Source organism: Panthera onca, chromosome B2 (assembly GCF_046562875.1).
Source record: "Panthera onca isolate mPanOnc1 chromosome B2, mPanOnc1 haplotype 2, whole genome shotgun sequence".
NCBI classification, from domain to species: Eukaryota; Metazoa; Chordata; class Mammalia; order Carnivora; family Felidae; genus Panthera; species Panthera onca.
In genome coordinates, this window is record NC_138343.1 from 31,535,004 (window position 1) to 31,542,760 (window position 7,757).

General features: G+C 37.5%; 1 non-coding gene and 1 pseudogene across 1 annotated transcript; both read left to right on the forward strand.

Annotated features, from left to right (window-relative positions):
- Window positions 1–4,100: 4,100 nt before the first annotated feature.
- LOC132667910 (glyceraldehyde-3-phosphate dehydrogenase pseudogene) lies at window positions 4,101–5,279 on the forward strand (annotated as a pseudogene).
- Window positions 5,280–6,291: 1,012 nt separating this feature from the next.
- Window positions 6,292–6,403, forward strand: LOC132668103 (U6 spliceosomal RNA). Its single transcript, XR_009605470.1, has one exon. It is a non-coding gene; the product is annotated as a U6 spliceosomal RNA (small nuclear RNA).
- Window positions 6,404–7,757: the final 1,354 nt, after the last annotated feature.

Consider the following 7,757-nt stretch of genomic DNA (forward strand, 5'->3'; position numbering starts at 1 on the left):
GTTTGTTAAGCACCTCACTTCAGCTCAGGTCATGATCTCACAGTCCATTAATTCAAGCCCCACATCAGGCTCTGTGCCGATAGCTCAGAGCCTGGAGCCTGCTTCAGATTCTGTTTCCCTCTCTCTCTGCCCCTCCCCCACTCGTGCTCTGTCTCTATATCTCTCTCAAAAATAAACAAAACATTTAAAAAATTTTTAAGTGCTCAAAGAAAAATATTTGAACTAAAAATACTTTACCCAGCAAAATTGTCCTTCCAAAGTGAATGAGAGATACAAACTTTCCTATACAAACTAAAGCTGAGGGAATTTATCACCACTAGACCTGCTTGCAAGAAATACTTAAGGGAGTTCTTCAAGTTGAAATGAAAGGATGCTAATGAGTAACATGAAAACATATATAAAAATATAAAATTCACTAAAAAAGGAAATGTTTAGTCAAGTTAAAAACACTTTAACATTGGGGCATCTGTGTGGTACAGTAGGTTAAGCATCTGACTCTTGGTATCAGCTCAGGTGGTAATCTCAGGGTCATGAGATCAAGCCCGGGATTAAGCCCCACATTAGGCTCCATGCTGAACATGGAGCCTGCTTGAGATTCTCTCTCTCCCTCTCTCTTGTCTCCTCCCCCACATGTTCTCTCTCTCTCTCAAAAAAAAAAATATTTAATATTGCATGGTAGTGGGTAAACCAGTTTGAATTCTAACATAGAGGTTAAGTGACAAAAGTGTTAAAATAACTGTAGCTACAATATTTTTAATGTATACACAATACAAAAGATTTAAATTGGGACAAGGAAAAATGGAGAGGGAAAGTAAATGGTTAGAACATTTTTATGCAATTGAACTTAAGTTGCTATCTGCTTGAAATAGATATTTACAACCATAAGATGTATTATGAAGGCCTCATGATAACAAAGCAAAACACCTATAATGAATTCACAAATAATACAGAGAAAAGAATCAAAGCATATCACTACAAAAAAATAATCAACTCATGAAGAAGTACAGAGAGGAAGAAAAGAATGAAGGAACTACAAAAGAAACAAAAAGCAATTAACAAAATGGGGATAGCAAATCCTTACCTGTCACTAATTACTCTAAAAATAAATGGTTCAAATTCTAGAATTAAAAGACAGAAAGTAACTGAATAGATTAAAAAAAATGAAATGCTGTCTACAAGAGACCCATTTGAGCTTTCAGGACAGTCATAAGCTAAAAAAGAATGGTTGGAAAAAAGATTCCAGGCAAATGGAAATGAAAACAGAGAAAGAGTTGCTATACTTATATCTGACAAAATAGACGTTAAGTCAAAAACAGTGACAAGAGACAGAGAAGATCATTATATAGTGATCAAACTGTCCACTCATTAGGAGAATATAACAATTTTAAACATATATGCACCCAATAGCAGAGTGCCTAAATATTAAACAATTGTTAACAAATCTGGAGGGAAGAATAGACAGCGATGCAATAATAGTAGGGGACTTCAATATCTCACTTTCAGTAATGGATAGATCATCCAGACAGAAAATGAACAGAAAAAAAAAAAAAGGAAGTGAATGACACTTTAGACCAAATATATTGATTGTGAGATACCAAATGTATCTCACAGACATACACAGAACATTCCATTCAAAAGTAGCAGAATATATATCTTTTCAAGTGCACAAAGAATATTCTCCAGAATAAATCATATATCAGGTCACAAAATAACTCTTAATAAATAGAAGATTGAAGTCATATCAAGTACCTTCTCTGACCACAATAGTATGAAACTAAAAATCAGCAACAAGAGGAAAAGCTGAAAATTTCACAAATATGTAGAAGTTAAACAACACACTTTCAAACAACTAGTGGATCAAGGAGAAATCAAAATGGAAACCAAAATGTACCTTGAAACAAACAAAAATGGAAACACAGCATATCAAAACCTATAGGATGAAACAAAAGCAGTTCTAAGAGGAAGTTTAGAGGCCCCTGGGTGGCTCAGTCGGTTAAGTGTCTGACTTCAGCTCCGGTCATGATTTCGCGGTTCATGAGTTAGACATGTCAGGTTCTGTGCTGACAGCTCAGAGCCTGGAGCCTGCTTCAGGTTCTGTGTCTCCCTCTCTCTCTGCTCCTCCCCTGCTTGCTCTCTGTCTCTCTGTCTCTCTCTGTCTCTTTCTCTCTCTCTCTCAAAAATAAATAAACACTAAAAAAAATTAAGAGGGAAGTTTATATCAATAAAAGCCTATGTAAAAAAGAAAGACCTAAAAAAATAACCTAATATTAGGCCTCAAAGAACTAGAAAAAAAAGAATAAACTAAGCCCAAAGTTAGCAGAAAGAATGAAATAATAAAGATTAAAACAGACATAAGTGAAATAGAGACCATAAAGACAATTAAAAAAAGATCAATGTTTGGTTACACACATTAAAGTGTCAGGAGGTAATGCATCCTGAATGCACAAAAGTATCATATCACATTTGGGAAACTCCCAAACATCACTCTGAGTTTAATCTTGATTTTCATCCTTTATAATAAACCTGTTATCATAAGTGTAGGAAAAAAATCAATGAAACTAAAAGTTGGTTTTTTGGAAACAAATTAAATTGACAAACCTTTAGCTAGACTAATAAAAAAGAAGATGACTCAAACTAATACAATTATAAATGAAATAGGAGAAATTACAACTGATACCACAGAAATAAAAAGTATCATTAAAGACTACTGTGAACAATTATATGCCAACAAATTAGATAACTTAGAAGAAATGGATAAATTCCTAAAAACACATAACATACCAAGACTAAATCATGAAGCAATAAAAAATCTGAGTAGAGCAATAGGAAGGAAGGAGATTGAATCAGTACTCAAAAATCTCCCAACAAAAAAACTAGATGACTTTACAGGTAAATCCTACCAAGCACTTAAATAAGAATTAGTAACAATCATTCTCAAATTCTTCCAAAAAATTGAAGAGGAAGGGACACTTCCAAACTCATTTTGCAAAGCCAACATTACCCTGATACTGAAGTCAGACAATGACACAAGAAAAAAAAAAAATTACAGTCCAACATCCCTGAAAAACATAGATGCGTATATCCTAAACAAAATACTAGCAAAGTGAAGTCAAGAACACATTAAAAGAATCATACACAATGATCAAGTGGGATTAATCCCTGGAATGCAAAGATGGTTCAATATATGCAAATAAATAAATGCGATACACCACACTAACAGAATGAAGAATATAAATCATATTATTGTTTCAGTAGATGCAGAAAAGGCATTTGACAAAATTCAACATTATTTCATGATAAAAACTCTCAAAAGGTTGGGTATAGGAGGAATGTTCCTCAACATAATAAAGGCCTTATATGACAAGCCCACAGCTAACATCATACTCAATGGTGAAAAGTTAAAAGACTCTCCTCAAAGATCAAGAAAAAGACAAGAATGCCCATTCTTTCTGTTTCATTAATACTGGAAGTCCCAACCAGAGCAATCAGTCAAGGAAAAGAAATAAAAATCACCCAAAACAGACAGAAGAAGTAAAACTGTTGCTATTTATAAATAACAGAATCTTTTATATAGAAAATCTTAAAGACCCCACCAAAAATTGTTAGAACTAATAAATGAATTCAGTAAATTTGCAGGATACAAAATCAGCAATCAGCAGCAATTTCTATATACTAATAAGGAACTGTTTGAAATAGAAATAAAAAATAATACCATTTACAAAACATCAAAAACAATAAAATACATAGGAATAAGTTTAACCAGTTCTTTGAAAGGAATTTAAAGAACTGTACTCTAAAAGCTATAAGACACTGATGAAAGAGATTGAAGAAGACACAGATACGTAGAAAGATATCCTATATTCTTGGATAGGAAGAATTAATATTATTAAAATATCCATACTACCCCAAGTGATTTACCAATTCAGTGTAGTCTCAATCAAAATTCCAATGGCATTTTTCACAAAAATAGAAAAAATAATCCTAAAATATGTGTGGAAACACAAAACACTCCAAACAGCCAAGGCAATTCCGAGAAAGAAAAAAGCTGAAGGCATCATATTTCCTGATTTCAAGAGATATGACGGTGAAGGTTGGAGTAAAATGAATTTGGCCATATTTGGCACCTGGTCACCAGGGCTGCCTTCACTTTAGCAAAGTGGATATTTTCACCATCAGTGACCCCTTCACTGACCTCAGCTACATGGACTACATGTTCTAGTATGAAATCACCCATGGCAAATTTAATGGTACAGTCAAGGCTGAGAACATAAAACTTGTCATCAATAGAAAGCCCATTTCCACCTTCCAGGAGCAAGATCCCAACAACATCAAATGGAGTGATATTGGTGCTGAATATGTTGTGAAGTCCACTGGTGTCTTTACTACTATTGGCAAGGCTGGGGCTCGCTTGAAAAGTGGATCCAAGAGGGTCATCATCTCTGCCCTTTTTCTGCTGATGGCCCCATGTTTGTGATGAGCATTAACCATGAGACAACTCCCTTAAGACTGTCAGCAATGCCTCCTGAATGACCAACTGCTTGGTCCCTCTGGCCAACATCATCCATGACAACATTGGCATCATGGAGGGACTCATAACCACAGTCTTTGCCATCACTGCCACCCAGAAAAGTGTGGATGGCCCCTTGGGAAGCTGTGGTGTGATAGCTGAGGGACTGCCCAAAACATCAGTGTCACCAAGGCTGAAGGCAAGGTCATCCCTATGCTGAATGGGAAGCTCACTGGGATGGCCTTCCACGTCCCTACCCACAACACATCAGTTGTGGATCTGACCTGCACCTGGAAAAAGCTGCCAAATATGATGACATCAAGAAGGTGGTGAAGCAGGCATCAGAGGGCCCCTTCAAGGGTATCCTGGGCTACACTGAGGATAAGGTTGCTTCCTGCAACTTTAACAGTGACGTGAATTCTTCCACCTTTGATGTTGGGCCAAGGGAATCCTGGGCTACACTGAGGACCAGGTTGTTTCTTGCAACTTTACCAGTGACACCCATTCTTCCATCTTTGATGCTGGGGCTGGCATTGCCTTTAATGACCACTTTGTCAAGCTCATTTCCCGGTACAACAATAAATTTGGCTACAGCCACTGGGTGGTGAACCTTATTGTCCACATGACTTCCAAGGAGCAAGAGACCCCTGAACATCCAGCCCCAGTGAAGCAAAAAAAGAAGAGAGAGGTCCTTAGCTGCTTGCCCCAACTCATCCCCCAGCACACTGAGAATCTCCAAACCTTGAAACAGTTTCCATCCCAGACCCCTTGAAGAAGGGGAAGGCCTTAGGGAGCCCTCCTTTGTTATGTACCACCAATAAAATACACCATACCCTGCCTCCAAAAAAAGATATGCTCAACTGAAAAATGCCTCTTTAAAGGTTTGTACACTTGGACTCATTCATCCTGGAGCCCAGCACAGAACTAGCCAATTGCGAGGCACCCAGACTTTATATGAAGGATGCTCATTTGCTTATTCTTAAAGCATCAGCCTAAGGGGCAGGCATCTAATTTAACATATATCTAGGAGCCTGCTGATGTATTCTTCAGGGACAGAGGCTGGTAGGAGACATTGCTACACTTTCCTTCTGCCTTGCTCCAGCTGGTGGTTGACATTTTTATGTTCTCCCTCTACCATGCTCCAAAGTTCCAGTATCTCCTAGAGGGGAGATTTTACATGTGTCTGTTGCCTCAGTTTTTAAGACCACTGACCTCAGGGCATTCCTTGGTTATCTGGCTCTAGTGGCCAAGTGGGGGGGGGGGGCTGCATTAATTGATCCCACAAGACTATAACAATTAGGAAGAAAATTCTTGGAAGGTTACTGCCTCAAGGGCGCTGCCCAGACAGCAGACTGAAACATACACTGAGTCTGTCTGTGAAAGAAGCCTATTTGTTTGTCCTGGAGCATCAGCCTGAGGGGCATATCTAGGATGCTATAGAGATGTTTTCAAGGAACATAGGCTGGTGGACACCATCATTGGGCTCCCCCACTGCCTAGCTCTAACTAGCCAGTATCTCCTAGAAAGGAGCTTCTACACTAGCATGACAATTTTTGCAATTGCCACCCAAAGGACACCACCAGATTGTCAGGCTCTGGTGGCCAGAAGGGCTTATGTTTGCAGTCCCACAACACTGCATATATTTGCCTCCTTAAAAGCTGCTGCTTGAGGGTCTGGCTTCCAAACAGATTGAATCTTGGTGTTAACTGAGATCCTCCCATTTAGGACACTGACAGGTTTTGGCATACCCTAAGCTACTAGAAGCCCTGAAAATAAAACAAGTTGTGTTTTCTTTGGCAGCACATATACTAAAATTGGAACAATACAGCGAAGATTAGCATGGACTTTGAACAAGGATGAAAATAAAATAGTTGCTTAGATAATCACGAAAGTCTGAGAGTCAACCAAAAGCTAAAGCAGGGTTGAAAAATAAAGTGCATCTCCTACACAAGGCCATTCCTTCAAAACTAGGAGAGGTGGCTATTTTATCTAAGGCATGGAAATCAACACAGAGTCAAGCAAAATGAAGAAACAGAGGAATCTGTTCCGGACAAAAGAACCAAATAAAACCTCAGAAAAAAAGTCCTTAATGGAAAGGACAGAAGAAATTTACCAGATAAAGAGCTCAAAGCAGTGGTTCTTTATAGGTGCTCACCAAACTCAGCAGAAAAATGGATGAACACAGGGAGAATTTCAACAAAGGAAAAGAAAATACAAATAAAATTCACAAAGCTGAAGAATAAAATAACTAAAAAAAATACACTATTGGGGTTCACCAGTAGATGAAACAGAAGAAAGGATCACCGAATTCAAAGACATGGCAGCACAATTAGCCAAATCAGATCAGCAAAAAAGAAAAAGAATCTAAAAATTAAAAGTAGATCTACCATACAATTCAGCAATTCCACTCTGGGTATATACCTAGGAGAAATGAAAACAGGGTTTCGAAGACATATTTGCACTCTTATGTTTGTTGCATAATTATTCACAATAGCTAAGATATAGAAGCAACCTAAGTGCTCATTGATGAATGAATGAATAAAGAAAACATGGTATATATTCAATGGAATATTATTCAGCCATAAAAAATGATATCTTGCCATTTATGACAAACATGGATGTACTTTCAAGGTATTATGCTAATTGAAATTTGTCAGACAGGGAAAGACAAATACCATATGATCTCACTTACATGTGGGATCTAAGAACAAAACAAACAAACAAACAAAACATCCAAGCTCATATTATAGAGAAAACATTGGTGACTGCCAGAGAAGGTGGGTGAAATTGGTTATGGGGAGGTCAAAAGTTATAAAACAATAAATAAATAACAAGGTTGTAATGTATGGCATGTTGGCTATAGTTCATAATACAGTATTGCATATTTGAAAGTGAAGGAAGTAGAAATTTTAAAGTTTTTTTAAATGTTTATTTATTTTGAGAGAGAGCGCTCACATGAGCAGGGGACGGGCAGAGAGAAGGAGAGAGAGAATCCCAAGCAGGCTCCATGCTCAACACAGAGCCCAACACAGGGCTCCATCTTACCAACTGTGAGATCATGACCTGAGCCAAAATCAAGAGTCAGATGCTTAACCAATGGAGCCACCCAGGTGCCCCCAAATTTTAAAGTTTTCATCACAAGAAAAAAAATGTTTGTAATTATCTATGTTGACAGATGTTACTAGACTTACTATGGTTATCATTTTTGCAATATATACAGATATTGAATCATTATGCTGTTCACCTGAAA